The sequence below is a fragment of the Pseudophryne corroboree genome, chromosome 5 (genome assembly GCF_028390025.1).
Source record: "Pseudophryne corroboree isolate aPseCor3 chromosome 5, aPseCor3.hap2, whole genome shotgun sequence".
Classification (NCBI taxonomy): domain Eukaryota; kingdom Metazoa; phylum Chordata; class Amphibia; order Anura; family Myobatrachidae; genus Pseudophryne; species Pseudophryne corroboree.
This window is the reverse complement of record NC_086448.1, coordinates 308082330-308109224: the sequence shown is the minus strand read 5'-3', so window position 1 is coordinate 308109224 and position 26895 is coordinate 308082330. Positions and strand designations below refer to the sequence as shown.

At 46.6% G+C, this 26895-nt stretch overlaps 1 protein-coding gene across 10 annotated transcripts in view; it reads left to right on the top strand.

Annotated features, from left to right (window-relative positions):
* HECW1 (HECT, C2 and WW domain containing E3 ubiquitin protein ligase 1) overlaps nucleotides 1-26895 on the top strand; it is a 785299-nt gene that overhangs the window by 268236 nt on the left and 490168 nt on the right. For 2 of the 10 annotated variants that reach the window (XM_063922474.1, XM_063922473.1), the window contains one exon: nucleotides 89-297. The exons of the other annotated variants lie outside the window; for them this stretch is intronic. The gene's annotated coding sequence lies outside the window, so the exon portion shown is untranslated. The remainder of the gene's footprint in view (nucleotides 1-88; nucleotides 298-26895) is intronic. 10 annotated transcript variants of the gene reach the window in all.

The window sequence follows — 26895 nt, the reverse complement described above, 5'->3', positions numbered from 1 at the left end:
GTTATGCTGTTATCAATACATTTTAATTTTACATATAAAATGTAATACTAATACATCTGTCTTTTGGTGTTTTTTTTAAATCCAACAGGAATCTTCTTTCCTGCAGTTGTCTAAAGTGAAATAACAGATAAGTAATCTGAATAGATAGCCAATACTTGATATAAAAAAGCTACTAACAAATTAAGAACTATAAGTTGGAGGGGATATTGCTGCTGCTGTTGTCATCATCATCATCATCATCATCAACTATCCACGCCTCCAGTACCAGTAGAAGTGTACCTCAGTAGGCATTATCAGGTTGTAACTTCAGAGTACACAATTTATGTTTGCACGCCCCTGTGCTGATTATTATGATGTAAGGGTCCGCAAAGGTGGCCATGCACTTATGCAAATTTTCTGAGGGAGAAGTCGCATAAGATTTTCCTTGAGCTGCCTGGCAGGTTCCCGGGCGGCAGGATCACATACGATACATAGTATGTGGTCCTTTTGCATACAATGTATCGTATGCGATCCCTGCCATGCCTGCGGGATCTGATATATCTATAGTGCAGTACTTGCGATCTCCGGCTCCGATCCGATGCACACGGGACCACGCATATGATCAGATCAGAGTTAAAACACATGCGATCTGCCAGTTTTCATCCGATTTATCAGCCCGAAACGTCGGAATCGTATGAAATCGGGCAAAATCACACTAGTGTATGGGCACCTTACACTAGTGTGATGGACACCTTAAAATATATAGAATTCCAGATATGGACACATTCATATGGGTCTATTCAATGAATGACGGAATTGCCGTCTAGTCGGAAAGGCGGCAGCTTCCGAAATTTTTTTGTCGAATCAGGATTTGACATATTCAATGGGGCTGCCATTTTTCCGACTTGTCGGCAATTCCGACTTGTCTGAAAACACGTGGATCAGCAGAATAGCTGTGGATCCACGTGTTATGTCGGATTTGCGGCCAAATCCGACAGGTTTTATTCCTGTTTTCAACAACGTCAATCCGACTTGGATTGGTATGGTCGAAAATGGGCAAAACCAGTCGGATTTGCCCGCAAATTGAATACTGCATTGTTCGATACTCTCCGTCGGAGAGGATCCGACACGCATTGAATAGACCCCATAGTAGGGAAATGCATATGTTAAGGCTAAAAATAAAAAATGCAAATCTACGGTAGGTCCATAACGAAAATATTTAGGCTGACTTGATAAACATTGGAATATATTTATACATATTTATACTCTAGTAGTAATTCTCTTTGGCTCACTTAAGATCACTGTCTAAAGGTGTGTACACACTGTGAGATCATTGCTATGCCCGATTTTGACTATGCGATTTCCCTTGAATTCCCCCAGAGCCCTGATAGCACAGATTGTACAGATTTTGACTATCTGTGCTTGAGATTTTGTCTGTGTACGATTTTGACTAAGTGCCAAATTTGACTATACTTTGTACTAGATAGTATACTAGATAGTCAAGATCGACTTGCCTGCACAGTCTATCTAGCCTTGCAATACCGACCCCACAGGAGCGCGCATCGGGCCCGAATCTGTATCGCAAGCTGCCTAACACCTTGAAATATGCACTAACTTTTCATAAGATTTTGACTATATAGTCAAAATCCTACAGATTTATCTCACCATGTGTACACACCTTTACTATTGTCCTCAAATAAATATATTAAGAATAGTTCATAGTTTAAAAACTACAACTCAGTACTATTTATTCCACTGTGCTCCACAGTGAGATCTAATTTTTTCATTGTAATTCTCTATGAAATGGAATTTCGAAATCATATTTTAAGTCCTTTATCTGCGATGTGCAGACAATTTGAAGGGCTATGATGGTATTTTTCTCAGCTGCCGAGGCAAGTATGATATATGTACTGTAGTATGAAGCCTGTGACCGTGGACTAGAACTCCGATGTCTGGAAGTGCTCTGCATGGAATAAATTCTCTCAAGGGAAGACTTTTGTCCTAGAGCTTAGCTGTAAATTATTAGAGCTCTTCATAATTCACGCATAATGAGATTATTTTCTTCACACCATACATAGTAATCTTTATTTTTTTCTTCAATTCTTAGCCACCTCTCCCAACCCACCAAAAAAAAGGATATTATACACAGTAAGCTTACAGAATTGTACCAAATAAAAAATGTTGTGGAGCCCAAAATGTGTGAGATCATTAATGATACAGTATTCTTTCTCAGGGGCAAACGCAGGATTTAGCTAAGGGGGTTTCCGTGGCTGGGTGTGTATGTATATGTGTATGTATTTGTAATATATTATATATATATATATATATATATATATATACACACACACACACACATGCATATATATGGAGACAGAACGGCACTCAGAGACTGGTAAACCATAGAAAATCAGCACAGCACGCTGTAGCTGTTTGTCGACGTTTCAGAGTCTGCAGTAACTCTGAAACGTTGTCAAACAGTTACAGCGTCCTGTGCTGATTTTCTATGATTTACCAGTCTCTATGAGTGCCGTCATTCTGCGGTATTAGTCAGTAATGCCATTCATCATTTTATATATTTTTATATATATATATATATATATATATATATATATATATATATATATATATATACAGTTGTGCTCATAAGTTTACATACCCTAGCAGAATTTGTGATTTTCTGGCCATTTGTCAGAGAATTTGAATGATAACTCACAAACTTTTCTTTCACTCATGGTTAGTGGTTGGGTGAAGCCATTTATTGTCAAACAACTGTGTTTACTCTTTTTAAATCATAATGACAACAGAAACTACCCAAATGACCCTGATCAAAAGTTTACATACCCCAGTTCTTAATACCGTGTATTGCCCCCTTTAACATCAATGACAGCTTGAAGTCTTTTGTGGTAGTTGTGGATGAGGCTCTTTATTTTCTCAGATGGTAAAGCTGCCCATTCTTCTTGGCAAAAAGCCTCCAGTTCCTGTAAATTCTTGGGCTGTCTTGCATGAACTGCACGTTTTAGATCTCCCCAGAGTGGCTCAATGATATTGAGGTCAGGAGACTGAGATGGCCACTCCAGAACCTTCACTTTATTCTGCTGTAACCAATGACAGGTCGACTTGGCCTTGTGTTTTGGATCATTGTCATGTTGGAACGTCTAAGTACGTCCCATGCGCAGCTTCCGGGCTGATGAGTGCAAATTTTCCTCCAGTATTTTCTGATAACATGCTGCATTCATCTTGCCATCAATTTTGACCAAGTTTCCAGTGCCTTTGTAGCTCACACATCCCCAAAACATCAGCGATCCACCTCTGTGTTTCACAGTAGGAATGGTGTACCTTTCATCATAGGCCTAGTTGACTCCTCTCCAAATGTAACGTTTATGGTTGTGGCCAAAAAGTTAAATTTTGGTCTCATCACTCCAAATTACTTTGTTCCAGACGTTTTGAGGCTTGTCTCTGTGCTGTTTGGAGTATTGTAAGCGGGATGCTTTGTGGCATTTGCATAGTAATGGCTTTCTTCTGGCGACTCGACCATGCAGCCCATTTTTCTTCAAATGCCTCCTTATTGTGCATCTTGAAACACACTTTTTTTCAGAGAGTCCTGTATTTCAGCTGAAGTTATTTGTGGATTTTTCTTTGCATCCCGAACAATTTTCCTGGCAGTTGTGGCTGAAATTTTTGTTGGTCTACCTGACCGTGATTTGGTTTCCACAGAATCCCTCATTTTCCACTTCTTAATTAGAGTTTGAATACTGCTGATTGGCATTCTCAATTGCTTGGATATCTTTTTATATCCCTTTCCTGTTTTATATAGTTCAATTACCTTTTCCCGCAGATCCTTTGACAATTATTTTGCTTTCCCCATGACTCAGAATCCAGACACGTCAGTGCAGCACTGGATGAAAGATGCAAGGGTCTTTCAGGAGTCCAGAAACTCACTGACCTTTTATACACACACACACTGATTACAAGCAAACAGATCACAGGTGAGGATGGTTACCTTTAGTAGCCATTCAAACCCGTTTGTGTCAACTTGTGTGCAGGTTATCAGGCCAAAATCTCCAGGGTATGTAAACTTTTGATCAGGGTCATTTGGGTAGTTTCTGTTGTCATTATGATTTAAAAAGAGTAAACACAGTTGTTTGACAATAAATGGCTTCACCCAACCACTAACCATGAGTGAAAGAAAAGTTTGTGAGTTACCATTCATATTCTCTGACAAATGGCCAGAAAATCACAAATTCTGCTAGGGTATGTAAACTTCTGAGCACAACTGTATATATATATATATATATATATATATTAGTCCCGGACAATCTGCACTCCATCCATACATAAATAAATACCCAGGTGTCGGCTAGAATACAGTACAGATATGCGGGTGGCACTCTCAGGATGTAATTTACAGCAAAATAAATCCAGTAGACGGCGGTGCTTATTCCAGCGTTTCAGTTTATTTTCAAACCGTTTTCATACAAAAAAAAACAACCATACGTGTTCTCACCTCTATAGGATAACATTCAGTGATCTCTGACGTCATCGGGAGTGGACGGCGTTTGCAGGTACAGCGGCATAGAGATCACTGAATGTTATCCTATAGAGGTGAGAACACGTATGGTTGTTTTTTTTGTATGGAAACAGTTTGAAAATAAACTGAAACGTTGGAATAAGCACCGCCGTCTACTGGATTTATTTTGCTGCAGCTGGAGTCCCGATATCACCACTTGCATATCTGAACTGTATATGTGTATATATGTATATGTATGTATATATATATATATATACACACACACATATAACACACATATATACATACACAAACATGTAATCAAACAAACACACATACATACATACATACATACATACATACATACATACACAAGCACAAACAAACCCACATACATACTGTACATACCATACAAATACACACAGAAACAAAGTAAAACTTACATATACAGTAAAACTTACATATACTGTACACAGTGGGCTGGGAGCAGAGGGGCGGACGTGTGAGGACGGAGGAAGCCGCCGGCCCCCGGGACATTCATGACTGTAAGCAGAGAGCACTTAGCTCTCTGTAGTTTCTGCAGCTCCGCACCCGATCGCGGTTTCAGGTTTTTTGCTGAGACGGAGACACAGCTGTCTCCGTCTCAAAAAGATAACTCGGCTCATCAGGGGGGGTTTCCAGGTACTCGGAAACCCCCCTGCATGAGCCACTGTTTCTAATACAAGTTTTATTTATTTTTTCATCCCATACATAGGAGTAAATTCAATCAATTGTTTTGGCTCAAACATATTGGATGCCCACCAGGGCTATTCAATTGTTGCCCCCGTCAGGGGTACACATTCTCCATATGCGCGCCTATTAGTAATAGGAGTGCCGCGGGTGGGGGAGGGGCGGTAGTGCTGTGGGTGGGGGAGGTGCAGGGGGGTGCTGCAGGTGTGGGTGCAATGGGTGGGGGAGGGGGCGGGAGTGCCGCGGTTGGGGGAGGGGCGTGTGCAGCGGGTGGGGGGAGGGGCGGGAGTGCCGTGGGTGGGCTGCAGATGTGGGTGCCGCGGGTAAGGGAGAGTCGGGAGTGCCGCGGGTGGGGGAGGGGTGGGGGGTGCTGCATATGTGGGTGCTATGGGTGGGGGAGGGGGCGGGAGTGCCGCAGGTGGGGTAGGGGCGGGGGTGCCGTGGGAGGGGTGCTGCAGATGTGGGTGCTATGGGTGGGGGAGAGGGCGGGAGTGCCGCGGGTGGGGGAGGGGTGGGGGGTGCTGCAGATGTGGGTGCTATGGGTGGGGGAGGGGGCGGGAGTGCCGCGGGTGGGGGAGGGGCGGGGGTGCCGTGGGAGTGGGAGGGGTGCTGCAGATGTGGGTGCTATTGGTGGGGGAGAGGGCGGGAGTGCAGCGGGTGGGGGAGGGGTGGGGGGTGCTGCAGATGTGGGTGCTATGGGTGGGGGAGGGGGCGGGAGTGCCGCGGGTGGGGGAGGGGCAGGGGGGTGCTTCAGGTGTGGGTGCAACAGGTGGGGGAGGGGCGGGAGCGCCGCGGTTGGGGGAGGGGAGTGTGCCGTGGGTGGGGGGAGGGGCGGGAGTGCCGCGGGTGGGCTGCAGATGTGGGTGCCGCGGGTAAGGGAGAGTCGGGAGTGCCGCGGGTGGGGGAGGGGTGGGGGGTGCTGCATATGTGGGTGCTATGGGTGGGGGAGGGGGCGGGAGTGCCGCGGGTGGGGGAGGGGTGGGGTGTGCTGCATATGTGGGTGCTATGGGTGCGGGAGGAGGCGGGAGTGCTGCAGGTGGGGGAGGGGCGGGAGTGCCGCGGGTGGGGGAGGGGCGGGGGGTGCTGCAGGTGTGGGTGCCGCGGGTGGGAGAGTGCGGGGCATGTGCCGCGGGTGGGGGACGGATGATGTGAAGGCTGTGGGTGCCGCGGGTGCGGCAGTCAGAGCTTGTGCACGGCATTCTCCTCCGGACTGTGCAGCAGCAGCAAGACTCACCGGCTGCAGTGTCACCAGGGTGCAGGGAGTGTACAGGGAGGAGGGAAAGAGGGGACTGGGCGGGGATGGGCGGACCAAGGGAGGGGACTGTTCCTGGCCTGCATCCAGCCACCCAGATCTTTGCCTGTGACTCCGCCCAGCGTTAGAGGGCCAGGCACAGAATAACAAGGCTATTATAAAGGAGATATATATATATATATATTTATAGATACAGTATATATACAGTATATATATATATATTTATATATACAGTATATATATATATATATATAATTATTACGTCCACATATATATATATGTAGCGTGGTGGCGGCACTCCCAGACTTTCATTCAAATAGTAAAAGTCTGGTAGTGCCGCCACCACGCTACTGAGCAAGTAAAGTGGGTCCACGAGAGCGAGTGCCGGGTGATTTGGATTATATACACACATACATATATATATTGTAGAAGAATGGATCATTGCGCTCGTCCAGTTCAAGAGAGTACCTTACTGCTTTACTATGGTCTTTCAACCACAATTGGATATGTCAAAATAATTAGTTCAAGATATAATGGATTCTTCCAATCTGATGTTTAGTCAAATAGTCAGTAAACCACACTTTCCCCGCTTTGTCGGGTGGCTGCTCAGTTCTTTAAAAAGTGCCACTAGGTATACGTAGCCCCAAAAGGAAATCTAAAAACAAAGGAAGAAACGAGAGAGCGCCTATGGTGTAGTATTCGTCAATAAATTCTGTCACACGCAAGAATAATATTGCGTACCGGATTACGGCTTGACATAAGGCTCGTCAGTCCCCCATTCTTTAGTCCAGGTCACCCACGAAAAAGGAATTGAAGCCGGAGCCTGTGAGAGAAGAGAGCAGCAAACCCTATTGTTACTGCGACTCGGCCGGAGTGAGCTTCCCCGCCTCCGGTGATTGTTCCTGTTGTAATCGCCAGCCCCCCCGGTCTGTGCTGTGCGGTCACTCCCAGCCAGCAGCTGCACTGACTAGTTCCGCCCACCGCCAGACTGACTTCCGCTGGCGGTGGGCGGAACTAGTCAGTGCAGCTGCTGGCTGGGAGTGACCGCACAGCACAGACCGGGGGGGCTGACGATTACAACAGGAACAATCACCGGAGGCGGGGAAGCTCACTCCGGCCAAGTCGCAGTAACAATAGGGTTTGCTGCTCTCTTCTCTCACAGGCTCCAGCTTCAATTCCTTTTTTGTGGGTGACCTGGACTAAAGAATGGGGGACTGACGAGCCTTATGTCAAGCCGTAATCCGGTACGCAATATTATACTTGCGTGTGACAGAACTTATTGACGAATACTACACCATAGGCGCTCTCTCGTTTCTTCCTTTGTTTTTAGATATATATATATATACAGACACAAAACATAAAGACTTTTGCTATTGGCGCTAACAATACTATATTGCAAATCTGTGTGTATGTAGCAAAGAAAAGAGGGGATTTTGTCATATTTTGATCAAAACATTTAAAGCTTGCAGCCCATCGTCATCAGTGTTTGCTAAGAAACAGAAAATAGCATTTTGGGGGTTATTTTTTTTTTTTTTGGGGGGGGGGGGAATATTAATGGAAACCGTAGATGGTTCAACTATGATATATAGTCTGGTTACTCATGAAACTAAGGCTGGATACATACCTTGGCAACATGTCTGTCAACCTGCTGTTTTGCCGACACAAGGGCCAATTAGGTAAGCATACACACTTACCAATCGGCCGCTCAACATGTTGGTCCAGACATCACAGCTGAGAGGGCATTTGAATTTGCCTGCCTAGCTGTGACATCATTGTCAGCGGTACATGCCACCAGCATATGTGGTGGCTCTACACACAGCCGAGATATATTGGCATCGGCTGTGCTGCGTGGCTGATGAAATACGTACTGTATATGAAAAACGTTATTCAAAGACATATTGGGTGTACACACCCACTGATGACCTACATATCATTCAGCCCTTGAACGAACAAAGTCGGTGATTTTAGAGCTGATCATAGATGTACTAAAACTAGCACATCTACGATCCGATTATTTGACATGTGGGAGGACGCCCAGCACAGGGCTAATCCGCCCCGCATATCAAGCCCTACCTCCCCCCGCACAGGCGCAAAAGCATCACATGGCGGCAATGCTTTCACACCCAGCTCCCTGCCTGCGCAGTCTAGCTGCGCTGGCAGTCGGCTACCCGCCATGTTTTGTCACGCAGCTGCTGCAGCCCGTCCCAGCAATGATCCGGACACGCCTGCGTTGTCCGGACCACACCCCCAACGGCGTCCTGGCACCGTTGGCTCACACCCTCCCGCCCTGCAACCACCTCTGACTGTCAATCAGGTAGAGGCGATCAGTGCTCTCCAGAAAGGGCTTCAGGGTGCGATTGCTGTTGGTGCAGTGATCGACTCTGAATTAGGCCCAATATTTTTATCTATTGTGTACCCAGCATAAGCCTCGGAAACTAGTAATTGAACCAAAGTGCCATGCACTTGCGTTTTTCTAATTTTTCTCTTATTTTGCATTGTTTTGGGAATTGCTTGGCTGCAAAGATAATTTTATTTCAAAACTTGTGTTCCTGAGACTGAATCACAACTCTCTTTTGTAGTACAGAACAACATTAATAATTTCCCTTTGAGGTTATTGTAAAAGTTTTTTACAAAGAAGAATACAGAAAAATGAGAGCTCCATAGACAGGAAGATTGTGTGTTGGGTCGTACAGCCATATCTATACATGTTCTACCAGTGAGTTGAAAACTGTCTTTTGACCCAGATATGGGCATTTTGAATATTAAGTGATGCATGCTAGTTGGGTAATGCTGCTGCAACATGTCATCATTTTGGAAATTCTGTTTTATGTACTTAATTAAACAATATGTCGTCTATCTCTATGATATACTACATTATTGAGGTTCTGAAAAAGTACATGAAGTTCAATTTGTGCCTGAACTCTCTCGCAGACATAAGTTACACATAAAGTTGGAAAAGTGTTAGTTCCATCAAACAAATGTTTAGTTTTTTATTATCTTGCCTCATGGTTTTAGAATGGATCTGAACAAGGTTCAGGTTCTGATAGAATGGCATCTTTAGGAAATGTTAAGGAGATGCAGCAATTCATAGGATTTGCCAACTTCTATATATGTTTCATTGAAAACTTCAAAATGTAAGAAAATGTCATGACCTCTTCATTTCCATCATATATATGTAAAGAAACCAAACAAAACACCTCCCGGAGGACTTTGTTGTAGGTTAAAATAATGTTATGAACCGTCTTAGGTATTACACCTCCAGCCAGGGCAGCGATCAGGGGGAGGACTGTGGGCCCTTACAGAGAGTGGTGAGGGGGTGCCCCCCCCCCCCCCCCCCCTCGGCTCCTACTACCAATACCTGTCGAGTTGCATCAGTCTGTGATGCAACCGCATGGGGGACTTCTTAAAACAAGCCTTATCAGCGCATCAGCTCTCTGTAAACCGTTCCTGCAGGTCCACAACATTCCATCTCTATGTAACATCAATGTATGACATCACATAGGGGTGGAGCAGTGTGGCAGAATCTTTTTTTCTCTAACGTCCTAAGTGGATGCTGGGGACTCCGTAAGGACCATGGGGAATAGCGGCTCCGCAGGAGACTGGGCACATCTAAAGAAAGCTTTAGGACTATCTGGTGTGCACTGGCTCCTCCCCCTATGACCCTCCTCCAAGCCTCAGTTAGATTTCTGTGCCCGACGAGAAGGGTGCACACTAGGGGCTCTCCTGAGCTCTTTGTGAAAGTTTTAGTTTAGGTTTATTATTTTCAGTGAGACCTGCTGGCAACAGGCTCACTGCATCGAGGGACTAAGGGGAGAAGAAACGAACTCACCTGCGTGCAGAGTGGATTGGGTTTCTTAGGCTACTGGACATTAGCTCCAGAGGGACGATCACAGGTTCAGCCTGGATGGGTCCCGGAGCCGCGCCGCCGGCCCCCTTACAGAGCCAGAAGAGCGAAGAGGTCCGGGAAAATCGGCGGCAGAAGACGTTCCTGTCTTCAGATAAGGTAGCGCACAGCACCGCAGCTGTGCGCCATTGCTCTCAGCACACTTCACACTCCGGTCACTGAGGGTGCAGGGCGCTGGGGGGGCAGCGCCCTGAGACGCAATAAATCGATAAAAACCTTATATGGCTAAAATAAATGCATCACATATAACTCCTGGGCTATATGGATGCATTTAACCCCTGCCAAAACATACAGAAAAACGGATGATAAGGACGCCGAGAAAGGGGCGGAGCCTATCTCCTCAGCACACTGGCGCCATTTTCCCTCACAGCTCAGTTGGAGGGAAGCTCCCTGGCTCTCCCCTGCAGTCACTACACTACAGAAAGGGGTTAAAAAAGAGAGGGGGGCACAAATTAGGCGCAGTATAAACAATACAGCAGCTATAAAGGGAAAAACACTTATATAAGGTTATCCCTGTATATATATAGCGCTCTGGTGTGTGCTGGCAAACTCTCCCTCTGTCTCCCCAAAGGGCTAGTGGGGTCCTGTCCTCTATCAGAGCATTCCCTGTGTGTGTGCTGTGTGTCGGTACGTTTGTGTCGACATGTATGAGGAGAAAAATGATGTGGAGACGGAGTAGAGTGTCTGTAATAGTGTTGTCACCCCCTAGGGGGTCGACACCTGAGTGGATGTACTGTTGAAATTGCGTGACAGTGTCAACTTTGTATTAAAGACAGTGGTTGACATGAGACAGCCGGCTACTCAGCTTGTGCATGTCCAGACGTCTCATACAGGGGCTCTAAAGCGCCCGTTTCCTCAGATACAGACGCCGACACGGATACTGACTCCTGTGTCGACGGTGAAGAGACAACCGTGATTTCCAATAGGGCCACACATTGCATGATTGAGGCAATGGAAAATGTTTACACTTTTCTGATAATATGAATACCACCAAAAAAAGGGGTATTATGTTTGGTGAGGAAAAACTTCCTGTAGTTTTCCTGAATCTGAGAAATAAAATGAGGTGTGTGATGATGCGTGGGTTTCCCCCCGATAACAAGTGATAATTTCTAAAAAGTTATTGACAGTATACCTTTTCCCGCCAGAGGTTAGGGTGCGTTGGGAAACACCCCCTAGGGGGGATAAGGCGCTCACACGCTTGTAAAAACAAGGGCTCTATCCTCTCCTGAGATGGCCGCCCTTAAGGATCCTGCTGATAGAAAGCAGGAGGGTATCCTAAAATGTATTTACACACATACTGGTGTTATACTGCGACCAGCAATCGCCTCAGCCTGGATGTGCAGTGCTGGGTTGGCGTGGTCGGATTCCCTGACTGGAAATATTGATATCCTAGATAAGGACAGTATATTATTGCCTTTAGAGCAATTAAAAGATGCATTTCTATATATGCATGATGCACAGCGGAATGTTTGCCGACTGGCATCAAGTATAAGTGTGTTGTCCAATTCTACCAGTAAAATGGTCAGGTGATGCGGATTCCAAACGGCATTTGGAAGTATTGCCTTACAAAAAAAAGGGGATGTACCCCTGGTCGCCTCTCAAAATAAGACGCCGTATTATCAGGCGCAGTCCTGGTTGGCAAGCGGACAAAAGGGTTCCTCTTTTCTGCACGTGACAGAGGGAGAGGAAAATGGCTGCAGAGATTAGCCAGTTCCCAGGAACAAAAACCCTTTTCTGCCTCTGCAAAGCCCTCAGTATGTCGCTAGGGCTTTACAAGTTCAGGCACGGTGGGGGCCCGTTCTCAATTAATTTCAGTGCGCAGTGGGCTCACTCGCAAGTAGACCCCTGGATCCTTCAGGTAATATTTTCAGGGGTACAAATTGGAATTCGAGACATATTCCCCTCGCCGTTTCCAAAAGTCTGTTTTACCGACGTCTCCCGCTGACAGGGAGGCAGTTTTGGAAGCCATTCACAAGCTGTATTCCCAGCAGGTGATAATTAAGGTACCCCTCCTGCAACAGGGAACGGGGTATTATTCCACACTATTGTGGTACCGAAGCCAGACGGCTCGGTGAGACCGATTTTAAAATCTAAAATCTTTGAACACTTACATACAGAGGTTCAAATTCAAAATTGAGTCACTCAGAGCAGTGATTGCAAACCTGGAAGAAGGGGACTACATGAGGTCTCGGGACATCAAGGATGCTTACCTTCATGTCAAAATTTACCCTTCTCACCAAGGGTATTTTAGGTTATGGTACAGAACTGTCACTATCAGTTCAGACGCTGCCGTAGGGATGGGCCACGGCACCCCGGGTCTTTACTGAAGTAATGACCGAAATGATGATATTCCTTCGAAGGAAGGGAATTTTAGTTATCCTTTACTTGGACGATTCCCTGATAAGGGTAAGATCCAGGGAACAGCTGGAGATCGGTGTAGCACTATCTCAGGTAGTGTTGCGGCAGCACGATTGGATTCTCAATATTCCAAAATCGCAGCTGGTTCCGACGACTTGTCTTCTGTTCCTAGGGATGATCCTGGACACAGTCCAGAAAGAAGGTGTTTCTCCCGGAGGAGAAAGCCAGGGAGTTATCCGAGCTAGTCAGGAACCTCCTAAAACCTAACCAAGAGTGCATCAATGCACAAGGGTTCTGGGTAAAAATGGTGGCTTCCTACGAAGAAATCCCATTCGGCAGATTCCACGCAAGAACTTTCCAGTGGGACCTGCTGGACAAATGGTCCGGGTCGCATCTTCAGATGCATCAGCGGATAACCCTGTCACCAGGGACAAGGGTGTCCCTCCTGTGGTGGTTGCAGAGTGCTCATCTTCTAGAGGGCCGCAGATTCGGCATTCAGGACTGGGTCCTGGTGACCACGGATGCCAGCCTGCGAGGCTGGGGAGCAGTCACACAGGGAAGGAATATCCAGGACTTATGGTCAAGCCTGGAGACATCACTTCACATAAATATCCTGAAGCTAAGGGACATTTACAATGCTCTAAGCTTAGCAACCTCTGCTTCAAGGTCAGCCGGTGTTGATCCAGTCGGACAACATCACGGCAGTCACCCACGTAAACAGTCAGGGTGGCACAAGAAGCAGGAGGGCAATGGCTGAAGCTGCAAGGATTCTTCGCTGGGCGGAAAATCATGTGATAGCACTGTCAGCAGTATTCATTCCGGGAGTGGACAACTGGGAAGCAGACTTCCTCAGCACGACCTCCACCCGGGAGAGTGGGGACTTCACCCAGAAGTCTTCCACATGATTAAAAACCGTTGGGAAAAACTCGACAGGTATTGCGCCAGGTCCAGGGACCCTCAGGCAATAGCTGTAGACGCTCTGGTAACACCGTGGGTGTACCAGTCAGGGTATGTGTTCCCTCCTCTGCCTCTCATACCCAAGGTACTGACATTGATAAGATGGAGAGGAGTAAGCACTATATTCGTGGCTCCGGATTGGCCAAGAAGGATTTGGTAACCGGAACTTCAAGAGATGCTCACGGAGGATCCGTGGCCTCTACCTCTAAGAAGGGACCTGCTCCAGCAAGGACCCTGTCTGTTCCAAGACTTACCGCGGCTGCGTTTGACGGCATGGCGGTTGAACGCCGGATCCTGAAGGAAAAAAAGGCATTCCGGATGAAGTCATCCCTATCCTGATCAAAGCCAGGAAGGATATAACCGCAAAAAACATTATCACCGCAATTGGCAAAAATATGTTGCGTGGTGCGAGGCCAGTAAGGCCCGACGGTGGAAATTCAACTGGGTCGATTCCTACATTCCTGCAAACAGGAGTGTCTATGGGCCTGAAATTGGGGTCCATTAAGGTTCAAATTTCGGCCCTGTCAATTTTCTTCCAAAAAGAACTAGCTTCAGTCCCTGAAGTTCAGACGTTTGTAAAAGGGGTACTGCATATACAGCCTCCTTTTGTGCCTCCAGTGGCACTTTGGGATCTCAATGTAGTTTTGGGTTCCAAAAGTCACATTGGTTTGAACCACTTAAATCTGTGGACTTAAAATATCTCACATGGAAAGTGGTCATGCTGTTGGCCCTGGCCTGGGCCAGGCGCGTGTCAGAATTGGCGGCTTTATCCTAAAAAAGCCCTTATCTGATGTTCCATTCGGACAGGGCGGAATTGAGGACTCGTCCTCAGTTTCTCCCTAAGGTGGTTTCAGCGTTTCACCTGAACCAACCTATTGGTGGTGCCTGCGGCTACTAGGGACTTGGAGGACTCCAAGTTGCTAGACGTTGTCAGGGCCCTGAAAATATATGTTTCCAGGAGGGCTGGAGTCAGGAAATCTGACTCGCTGTTTATCCTGTATGCACCCAACAAGCTGGGTGCTCCTGCTTCTAAGCAGACTATTGCTCGTTGGATTTGTAGTACAATTCAGCTTGCACATTCTGTGGCAGGCCTGCCACAGCCAAAAATCTGTAAATGCCCACTCCACAAGGAAGGTGGGCTTATCTTGGGCGGCTGCCCGAGGGGTCTCGGCTTTACAACTTTGCCGAGCAGCTACTTGGTCAGGAGCAAATGCGTTTGTAAAATTATACAAAATTGATATCCTGGCTGAGGAGGACCTGGAGTACTCTCATTTGGTGCTGCAGAGTCATCCGCACTCTCCCGCCCGTTTGGGAGCTTGGGTATAATCCCCATGGTCCTTACGGAGTCCCCAGCATCCACTTAGGACGTTAGAGAAAATAAGAATTTACTTACCGATAATTCTATTTCTCATAGTCCGTAGTGGATGCTGGGCGCCCATCCCAAGTGCGGATTGTCTGCAATACTTGTACATAGTTATTGTTACAAAAATCGGGTTATTATTGTTGTGAGCCATCTTTCAGAGGCTCCTCTGTTATCATGCTGTTAACTGGGTTCAGATCACAGGTTATACGGTGTGATTGGTGTGGCTGGTTTGAGTCTTACCCGGGATTCAAAATCCTTCCTTATTGTGTACGCTCGTCCGGGCACAGTATCCTAACTGAGGCTTGGAGAAGGGTCATAGGGGGAGGAGCCAGTGCACACCAGATAGTCCTAAAGCTTTCTTTAGATGTGCCCAGTCTCCTGCGGAGCCGCTATTCCCCATGGTCCTTACGGAGTCCCCAGTATCCACTACGGACTATGAGAAATAGAATTATCGGTAAGTAAATTCTTATTTTTTGGGAGGGAGGGACCCTGTCTATTTTGTCAGTCCTGGGCCCCACAATTTCTGATGGCAGCCTTGCTTCCAGCCACCAGAGACCACCCGCTATTTATTTTGCCCTTCCGTTTGCTCTTATACGCAATGCCTGTATTGCCTCTGGTAAATCCATCATCAGTTCTGATTATGTTTGGGCCTACAAAAAGGCACTTTTATTGAAAATTTGCCCGAGTGCTCTGCCTGTTCAGCTATTGTTACCTGCTCCTTAGTACATGTTGCTACCCACTTGTGCATACCTCCCCACTTTTGTTCCACCGCAGGAGGGACAATAACGCGCACCCAAATTTGGGGGCATCGCTTCACGGTAAGGGGACATGACCTAGTGGCAAGGGGGCGTGGCCTCGTGGCAACCCCTGCGATCGCGGCCCTCGTGGCAAACTTGCCGCGATTGTAAACCACGCCCCCCGTTTTTGTTACTATGGGGGTATGGACAGCACTTAGTGAGCTGCTGGCCATGTCCCTGTCCCTCTCTGTCGGGGAATAGACGCTGTGTGCATGTGCACAGCATCTATTCACTGCTGCTCTGATCAGAGCAGCGAGTGACAGGAAGGGACCTCCCAACTGCCCCTTCACCCACAGGACACTACAACCTGCAGGTGGGACAGCGGGACAGACCGTGAAGAACGGGACTGTCCCTCCAAAATCGGAATAGTTGTGAGGTATGACTTGTGTAATGATGTTGCCTATGCCTGACTATACACTTCTGCATCTACTTAGTGTACGTTTGTATATCTGATGTTGGCTATTGGACTTCAGTTAATGCACTGGAATTGTAACATTGATGTTTCTTGGCACATTACCCTGACCTTTGTCCGCAATGCGCATGGATTTCATCATACTACGCATGCGCCAAAAAAAGAGCTCAGCACATAGAACAGGTATCCGCACATGGACCGACCACACTTCCGGGGAAATTGTTTCTGGGTGGTAACTTGGCAGCAGCCATGCGATTGCACAGATCTTGTGTGCATGACTTGTTTAATTTGACTTCCTTATACGACTGTAGTGTACAAAATGAGATGGGACATATGTTTCAGCCGGATCTTTTGCTGCCAACGTGGACGTAACAGTGGGCCAGATTCAGATTCCAACGCAATTGCAAGCACAATTCCGCTGAGTTTTAGTACACAAAGCAGGTATTATCAACTGCCACGCCACTGATGTCAGTCAGTGTAACATGGGTAGCATTGTCTGCTGATTGGTCCTCTGTCTACAATACCCCCCCATCCCCGCAATAGAACCCAACATTTTCCCGCCTCGCACCACGACAGCACCCTGTTAATGCGGAAACCTTCATGTTACCTGGTGGCCGGCGCCGCTCCTCCCGCGATTGCATTCCACATTTTACCTGCCCCTGCATCCTTCAAGAGCCTCCCGCATATTAAAAACACACAATCCCCCCGCGATTGCCTCCCACATGTTAACCGGCCTCCCTCCCGCGACTGCTTCCCCCGATTGCCTCCTGCATGTTGCCCGCCTCCTCTGCGATTCTCTCCGGCATATTACAGCCCCCCCTGCATGCGTGCGATTGCCTCCCGAGTCCCGCATTTTAGCCGCCCCCTCTCCCTTGATTGCCTCCGCATATTACACCCCCCCAGTCAATGCATCCCGTATATATATAAAACCCCTGCGATTGCCTGATCATCCTGCATATTAATTAGACCCTCCCACACGATTACACCACCCACCCTGCGATCACATACCCCACATATATTCTCTACCCCCCCTGCTACATTCAAAACATTTCTCCTTTCAAATGTTTTTATATTCCAGTCACATCAACTATCGTCAGAATTGGGCAAAAAGTTATCTGTATTTAGATGCGCTAACAAACATCTACAAACATGCTAATGGTAAAAAAAATCCCATATACGGTTACCTAACTGTAAAACAGCTGACAGTACTTTAACCCAAAATAATGTCCACATGCACCTTACCTAAAACATTGGGACAATAGTGATTTTTTTTTTTTTATTAAAAATTAATAGCTCCAAAAAAATATTACTGGACAGCTACTACTAAGATAGCAGATATTTATACTCCTAACAACAGCTTCATTGTAGGCTGCCTTTGTAATGAAGAAAGAGAAAAAAGGGACTGTATTGTTGATGCACAAAAGGAAGAGTAACCTGGTTGTTACATCGACCTGGAAATTTATAAAATTTAACTTTTATTATTATTGAATTAAAAAGATGTGAAATTCACTAATACGAGTATAGGCGAAACATAGAGGTTAAAAATTGTTTTGACATATACAAGACATACAAGGAGTGCTGTTCATTTGGTATAGTAGATAATTGTTTTTACAGATAATACTATTATAAATATACCTGTTCAGGGTGATACTGGCGCCGAACAGGTATACTGGCGCCGAGCAGGTATATTTATAATAGTATTATCTGTAAAAACAATTATCTACTATAACAAATGAACAGCACCCGAGTCTTCGGCGTGTACATTAACCAAATAAGATTAGGGGCACCGGAGAATTGATTTCAGGATCAATATCCTGAATAGAATCAGTATGTACTGATTTGTATATCCAGATGAAGGGGCACCAGCGTTCAGCAGTGTCCGGGAACGCGGCGCTGTCAATAGCCGTTGCAATGGGGATCATAACACTCCGAGCTTGGCTACACGGGTCATGTGACCACGAAGGCGGAACAGTGATTGGCTAATAACCGCATGTGACTGATTGATCCACACGGATTGGATGACAGGGAGAGCTCAAATTCCCCTCTAGGAGAGGCAACCGGGTTCAGCCCTGACGAAGCTGTCAGAGTAACGGCGGAACACGCGTGTGGGCAGCGTGTGTCCGCGTGTTCTCCATGCCCTTATCTCATGATATTACTGAATGTATAGCCAGTCCTGACTTTCAAGTATAGCTAACTCCTATAATTATGAGCACCAAATAGCAGGCAGATGATCATTTCAAATGAGAGAGATCTGTATTCCTGTAGGTTGGGCAGCTATCTGAGGGAGAATATAACTAATGCTATATTAACTGTCAGCCGCTCTGATACTATAGTACACAGGGATAGAAACAGCATAGATTTCTTAAATATGCACTGTGCATTCATGTCAGTGATTTAGGAGTGATATTAGGCATCAGTGGCAACAATCAATAAGCACGAATGCAACAAATGTTTCAAAGTTAACTCCTCAAGCCACTCAGTGATCATAGAGATACATTTATGATACAGTCTGAGGAATCTAGACACATCATATGTTTCAGTATCCTATATAGCTACACAGTGAATGTACTGGTCTCCTAAGGATTATTTTAAATAGAATAATAAAATTTCTATCTGAGGAGTGGTATGTGGCACTTGTGACAATAATCAATAGGCATGAATGCAATAAATGTTCCAAAGCTAACTCTTTAAGCCACCTTGTGCTATAAGGACACATTTATGATACAGTCTGGTGAACATAAATACAACATATTTTTCAGCATTTTTTGTAGCTACACAGTGAATGCATTGGTCTTGTAAGGTTTATTTGGAATACAATAATAAAATCTGTATTCAAGACCGTCACAATTGAGAATATATAATACAGATTAAATAAACATATCTACTTTTAGCCATGGCATTATAGCCAGTGACGTGGAAAAATGATGAATATTTAATTATTGGAGGAGTTTCTCCTCGCAGAGATATGATCGCTGTGATTAGCTGACCATAACAGCAATCTATCTATCATACACGAATATCTGGGAAGCAAGGGAGATATTCACCCCCTGCTGTGTATTATATATCAGAACTGTATTTGCTTTGAATTTAACCAAATTTACACATTGTGCTTACTACTAGCTAAATTAAGTTGTTGTAAGTCACTATTGAATTTTGTATGATGCCTGACAAGGATGCTTTTTATATCTGCAGGGAGTCTCATGAAAGCCACGCATACAATAACTGAAATCTCTTGGAGATATGCTAATATAACTGACTGATACTGTCTATAGTCACAAACTATTATAGTGAATGTGACATTTCTTAGGCAGGGAAAATTACGTGCATTGTACACCCATATTATTCATCACCATATTAATCCAGTGATATAGTATACATACCCATACAAGAGCCTCATCTAGGCAAAGAAGAGTAATAGTTATACCAAACTGTGACAAGTGGTTACTTGGGACCAAGAAGGTTTAATATTATTGAGAAACATATTTATCTACATAGTGTGTACAGCAACCTATTGTATCATTAGTACTATCAGTATTGTTACAAGTGGCTAAGAAGACAATTAGAGATGAATTGCTGACAATCAGATAAACTAACAGACTGGCATTAAACGAGAACATTATCATATGTGTTTGGGCATTTGGAATAAACACGCGGACACATATTTTTTTTAATCTTTAATCACATCTATTATTCTTATTGCACTCCTTGTATGTCTTGTATATGTCAAAACAATTTTTAACCTCTATGTTTCGCCTATACTCGTATTAGTGAATTTCACATCTTTTTCATTCAATAATAATAAAAGTTAAATTTTATGAATTTCCAGGTCGATGTAACAACCAGGTTACTCTTCCTTTTGTGCATCAACAATACAGTCCCTTTTTTCTCTTTTTTCATTGCATTTACCACAGCTGTAGTTGGTAGCACCCCCATAATGAATGATAATTATCAATAACATAATTGGGGTTCTTTTCTTGGAGCCTTGACTCCGAGTCTATATATAAGAAATTTTGTGTGTGCAGATACAACATTGTCTTCTAGGCTGCCTTTGTGCCTGGAGGAATGGTATCGAGAGCCCAGCACTTGGGATGCCGGCAGTCAGAATACCGTCAGCGGCATCCCAATGCTCAGAATCCAGATACCTACTATATAAGTATGCTACCCCTAATATCTAACCTCCCTAACCCTCCTTACCCGCAGCCTGACCGTAGCCCTCCCCCAGCAACGTAACCCTAACCCTCGCCAGAGGTGCCTAACCCACCCTCCACACAGCTTAGTCCTAACCCTATATCCCCCGCTGCCTATCCCTAACCCTCCCCAGTGGTGCCTAACCCTCCCTCCCCAAAGTCTATCCCTAACCCTCCCAGGTGGTGCCTAACCCCCCCTCCCCACAGCCTAAACCTAACCCTCCCTCTCCCGCAGCCTATCCCTCCCCAGTGGTGCCTAACCCTCCCTCCCCAAAGTCTGGAGGTGGAGCCTAACCCCCCTCCCCACAGCCTATCCCACCCCAGTGGTGCCTAAACCTCCCTCCCCGAAGTCTAACCCTAAAACTCCCAGGTGGTGCTTAACCCTAGCCCCCCCCCCCCCCCTCCTTACAGCCTAAACCTAACCCTCCCTTTCCTGCAGCCTAAAGGCCCATACACACTGGACGATTTTGAGCTGAAAGCAGCTCACTTTTGGTGTGTTGAGCGATCATCGCTGTGCATACACACTGGGCAAAAATGCCCAGTGTGTATGCACCTTTACCCTATGGTCACTGTTTAATTACTAGCTGTGAAAGTGACTTTAAAGCAAAACATGTAATCAGACTTCTTCATAAAATGAAGTGTGTTGTTTGTTTAAACCCAAAGATTAAGCATATTTTGTGTGATTTGCATATGACAATAGTATGCTAGAACTGACTATCATACCAGGTGCCATTAGCAGTGCCGTAACTAGGCATTTTAGCGCTGTGTGCAAGAAATGGCATTGGCACCCCCCCTATACAAGACAGGGGCAGTGCGCGCCGCAGGCGCGCAAAAAATATATAGGGGTGTGGCTTCATGGGGAAGGGTGTGGCCACAAAATAATACCAATTCATACTACGGTGCACAGTAGCGCCACTACACCAGGTAGAGCCCCTTTTACACATTACAGCAGACAGCGTCCCCCTTTTTACACATTACGACAGACAGCATCCCCTTTTTTACACATTACGGCAGACAGCGTCCCCTTTTTACACATTACGGCAGACAGCATCCCCTTTTTTACACATTACGGCAGACAGCGTCCCTTTTTTATACATAACGGCAGCCAGTCCCCCTTTTTACACATTACGGCAGACAGCGTCCCCTTTTTACACATTACGACAGATAGCATCCCCTTTTTTACACATTACGGCAGACAGCGTCCACTTTTTATACATTACGGCAGACAGCGTCCCTTTTTTTTTTACACATTACGGCAGACAGCGTCCCCTTTTTACACATTACAGCAGACAGCGCCCCCCTTTTTTACACATTACGACAGCCAGTCCCTCTTTTTACACATTGCGTCCTACAGCACATGAGCTGCTTCCTTCTGGGACCTATTCACCTGCGTTACATATTACATGCCCACAGCTACCTGTATAATGACACAACCCAGACGGGGCTGCCCTCACTGCCACAGCACCATGCACAGTAGCACACCTTATATATTACACCAGCACACCTTATATATTACATGCCCACAGCACACCTTATATATTACACCAGCACATCTTATATATTACAGGCCCACAGCACACCTTAAAACATGCACACAGCACACCTTATATATAACATGCCCACAGCACACCTTATATATTACACCAGCACATCTTATATATTACAGGCCCACAGCACACCTTATATACAGTATTACATGACCACAGCACACCTTCTATATAACATGCCCACAGCACACCTTATATATTACATGCCCACAGCACACCTTATATATTACACCAGCACATCTTATATATTACAGGCCCACAGCACACCTTATATACAGTATTACATGACCACAGCACACCTTATATATAACATGCCCACAGCACACCTTATATATTACATGCCTACAGCACACCTTATATATTACACCAGCACATCTTATATATTACAGGCCCACAGCACACCTTATATACAGTATTACATGACCACAGCACACCTTATATATTACACCAGCACATCTTATATATTACAGGCCCACAGCACACCTTATAACATGCACACAGCACACCTTATATACAGTATTACATGACCACAGCACACCTTATATATTACATGCCCACAGCACACCTTATATATTACAGGCCCACAGCACACCTTATAACATGCACACAGCACACCTTATATACAGTATAACATGCACACAGCACACCTTATAACATGCCCACAGCACACCTTATATATTACATGCCTACAGCACACCTTATATATTACACCAGCACATCTTATATATTACAGGCCCACAGCACACCTTATATACAGTATTACATGCCCACAGCACACCTTATATATAACATGCCCACAGCACACCTTATATATAACATGCCCACAGCACACCTTATATATTACATGCCCACAGCACACCTTATATATTACACCAGCACATCTTATATATTACAGGCCCACAGCACACCTTATATACAGTATTACATGACCACAGCACACCTTATATATTACATGCCCACAGCACACCTTATATATTACATGCCCACAGCTACTGAACCTGTATGATGCCCTCACTGCCACAGCACACCAGGCAAGGACACGTTGGAGCCACTGGATGTGCAAGCAAGTGGTGAGAAGTTGCCGCCCGTGCAGAGTGCATCCCGCCGCCGGTGCCCGCTCACCTTTTACTGCCTCCATGTCATGTCGGTGGGCTGCTTGAAGACGTAGAGCTGCAGCCGGTTCTTCCGCTCCCTCTCCTCCCGCTGCGCCCGTTCCTGCTCTCCCCTCACTGCTGACAGACGGGCTGGGGCCGGCGGGTCTCGATAGGGTGGAGCGACAGCAGTGTCTCTGGGATCCGGAGCAGGTGGTGTATGTAGAGGCCGGTTAGAAGAGGAGACCCCGCCTCCAGCTGACCGCCTGTGGCAGCGCGCACTTCCCCTTTCGCTGTCCGATGCACGATCCCTGGAGCTGGCTGAGCGGGCGGGGGAGAGTATGGGGGTGTGCTGCCGATGGTGCGCCTTCAGTGCATGTGCGCTGTGGGCAAGGCACCATCGGCACACACCTAGTTACGGCACTGGCCATTAGAATGATACATTATTATTATTATTCTAATCTCCAAACTGCTTTCAGCTTCCGTGTTCTTTTGATGCATGTAACTGTTTCTAAATTGAGTGGCAATATAGCAATTCATAAATATGGCACTCTCCTGATACTATACAATTTAAGTGCCCTGGTGCCCTCCAAGGTATTTTCACACCACACAGGGGCAAACGCAGGATTTGCACAAGGGGGTTTCCAAAGAGGGGTGGAGCCAACCACGGGGGGTGGAGACTGAGGTGACCCAGTATATGCTGGGTTTGTTAAACTAGTGTAGATAGATAGACTTACATAAGATAGATAGATAGATAGATAGATAGATAGATAGATAGATAGATAGATAGATAGACGCAGTAGTGCATATATAAATGAGCCAGCACAGGGTAATAAATGTGAGCTCCCACTCCCGGTTACTCATGTAGCGGGAAGGTGACAATACGCTCCGGCTATCATTGCAGGCTATGGGAAACAGCTGCGGGAGGCTGCGCTATGCTGCAACGAGTACGCATCACAGCAACGCCACACTATGCAGCCTCCCGCAGCAAGGATGTTAGAGGACACTTTTGTATATATATATATATATATATGTGTGTGTGTGTGAATATATGTATATATGATATATATTTTTATATATATGTGTGTATATATATATATATATATATATATACACACACACACACATATATATATATATATACACACACACACACACACACACACACATATGTACTATATATATATATATATATATACTCTATATAAATACATAAGAAATTGAATTACAGGAGGAGCTACAAATACAAGTACTGTATTTTTAAACAATCTAAACTTGTAATACTTACAAGTGACTGAGCCTCCAAGAATGGGATCTGGCACTCAGATAAAAAGCAGCAGAAAGTTGAGGGACTAGGGACTGAGACAGAGTGGAGACTGCAGCAGCTGCAGTGCCAAGATACAGGGCAAACTTAGTGCACAGCCCGCGATTCGCGGGTCATTGGAAGGGGCGGAGCCTATTGTCAGGGGGCGGGGCTTAAATAGCGGGCCGCGGCGACGGCTCTTTTACCTGAAAAAAAACAATCTGGTCTGTCAGGGGGGGTTTCTGGGTACTCAGAAACCCCCCCTGCGTGCGCTAGTGCCACATGCAAGCTTTCCAAAGACGGCGGCACTCTCAGGACTATATAAATTAAAGTCAAAGACACTAAGGTCTGTTCAACGTTTCGGTCCGCTGGACCGTTATCAAGTATCCGGGTTCTTGATAAAGATCCAATGGACCAAAACGGTGAACAGACCTTAGTGTCTTTGACTTTCATTTATATAGTCCCGAGAGTGCCGCCGTCTTTGGAATGAGAGTGCCGCACTGCGACTGGCTGCAGCAGTGTGGCGCAGTCACAAGTGTGGCACGCTCGCATTATGCCGCGACGCATGTGCACGTGTGCATGCATTACGGCATAGATGAGCATGGCTACATCTGTATGTGAGCAGCTGGGGGGAGGGTATCACGGGAGGCAGGGGCAGTATTGTGTAGCTTTGCCTAGGGTGCCTTTAAACCTTGCACCGGCCCTGCCCTCACCCTTACTGTAACTCCCTGTCAGCATCCCTGCCCTCACCCCCCCTTGTAACTCCCCGTCAGCATCCCTGCCCTCACCCTCCCTGTAACTCCCCGTCAGCATCCCTGCCCTCACCCTCCCTTGTAACTCCCCGTCAGCATCCCTGCCCTCACCCTCCCTTGTAACTCCCCGTCAGCATCCCTGCCCTCACCCTCCCTGTAACTCCCCGTCAGCATCCCTGCCCTCACCCTCCCTGTAACTCACCTTATGTGTCCCTGCCCTCACCCTCCCTGTAACTCCCAGTCAGCGTCACTGCCCTCACCCTCCCTGTAACTCACCGTCAGCGTCCCTGCCCTCACCCTTCTTGTAACTCCCCGTCAGCATCCCTGCCTCACCCTTCCTGTAACTCCCCGTCAGCATCCCTGCCCTCACTCTTCCTGTAACTCCCAGTCAGCATCCCTGCCCTCACCCTTCCTGTAACTCCCCGTCAGCTTCCCTGCCCTCACCCTCCCTGTAACTCCCCGTCAGCATCCCTGCCCTCACCCTTCCTGTAACTCTCCGTCAGCATCCCTGCCCTCACCCTTCCTGTAACTCCCCGTCAGCATCCCTGCCCTCACCCTCCCTGTAACTCCCCGTCAGCTTCCCTGCCTCACCCTTCCTGTAACTCCCCGTCAGCATCCCTGCCCTCACCCTCCCTGTAACTCACCTTCTGTGGTCCTGCCCTCACCCTCCCTGTAACTCCCCATCAGCGTCACTGCCCTCACCCTCCCTGTAACTCCCCGTCAGCATCCCTGCCTCACCCTTCCTGCAACTCCCCGTCAGCATCCCTGCCCTCACCCTCCCTGTAACTCCCCGTCAGCATCCCTGCCTCACCCTTCCTGTAACTCCCCGTCAGCTTCCCTGCCCTCACCCTTCCTGTAACTCCCCGTCAGTGTTCCTGCCCTCACCCTTCCTGTAACTCCCGTCAGCATCCCTGCCCTCACCCTTCCTGTAACTCCCGTCAGCATCCCTGCCCTCACCCTTCCTGTAACTCCCCGTCAGCATCCCTGCCCTCACCCTTCCTGTAACTCCCCGTCAGTGTTCCTGCCCTCACCCTTCCTGTAACTCCCCGTCAGCATCCCTGCCCTCACCCTTCCTGTAACTCCCCGTCAGCATCCCTGCCCTCACCCTCCCTGTAACTCTCCGTCAGCATCCCTGCCTCACCCTTCCTGTAACTCCCCGTCAGCATCCCTGCCCTCACCCTTCCTGTAACTCCCCGTCAGTGTTCCTGCCCTCACCCTTCCTGTAACTCCCAAAGTAGTGGGAGTAAGAAGGGGAAAGAGGGGATGGAAAATAGATGGGAAAAGGGAATGGCGAGAGAGAAGAGGAAAAAGAGAGAAGAAAAAATAGCCTCAGGCAGTGCTGGGGATAATTTCTTTAAAAAAAGTAAAATAAATAAACCCAGGCAATGCTGGACATAAGTATAAGGGACACTACTATGTTGTGTAATATGAGTCATGGGGACTACGTGCAGTGTAATGTGAATAAGATTGTGCTACAGTGTGGCATAATTTGAATTGGAGGTACTATTGTGAGGTTCTGTTGTGTGTCCACACCCCATTCTATGTGAGACTACACCCCTCTTTTGTGACATACGCTGACCCTTTATGAGTTGAGGGAGGAGGGCGCAATTTTATAGTTTGCAGGAGGGTGCCGAACACCCTAGCACCGGCCCTGCCTACTAAACTATGTTCTGCAGTTTCCATGCAGTTTGATGTGCTATTTGCAAACTGTGAAATTTATCACAGTGAAAACTGTGAACTGGCAAAACTTATGCTGC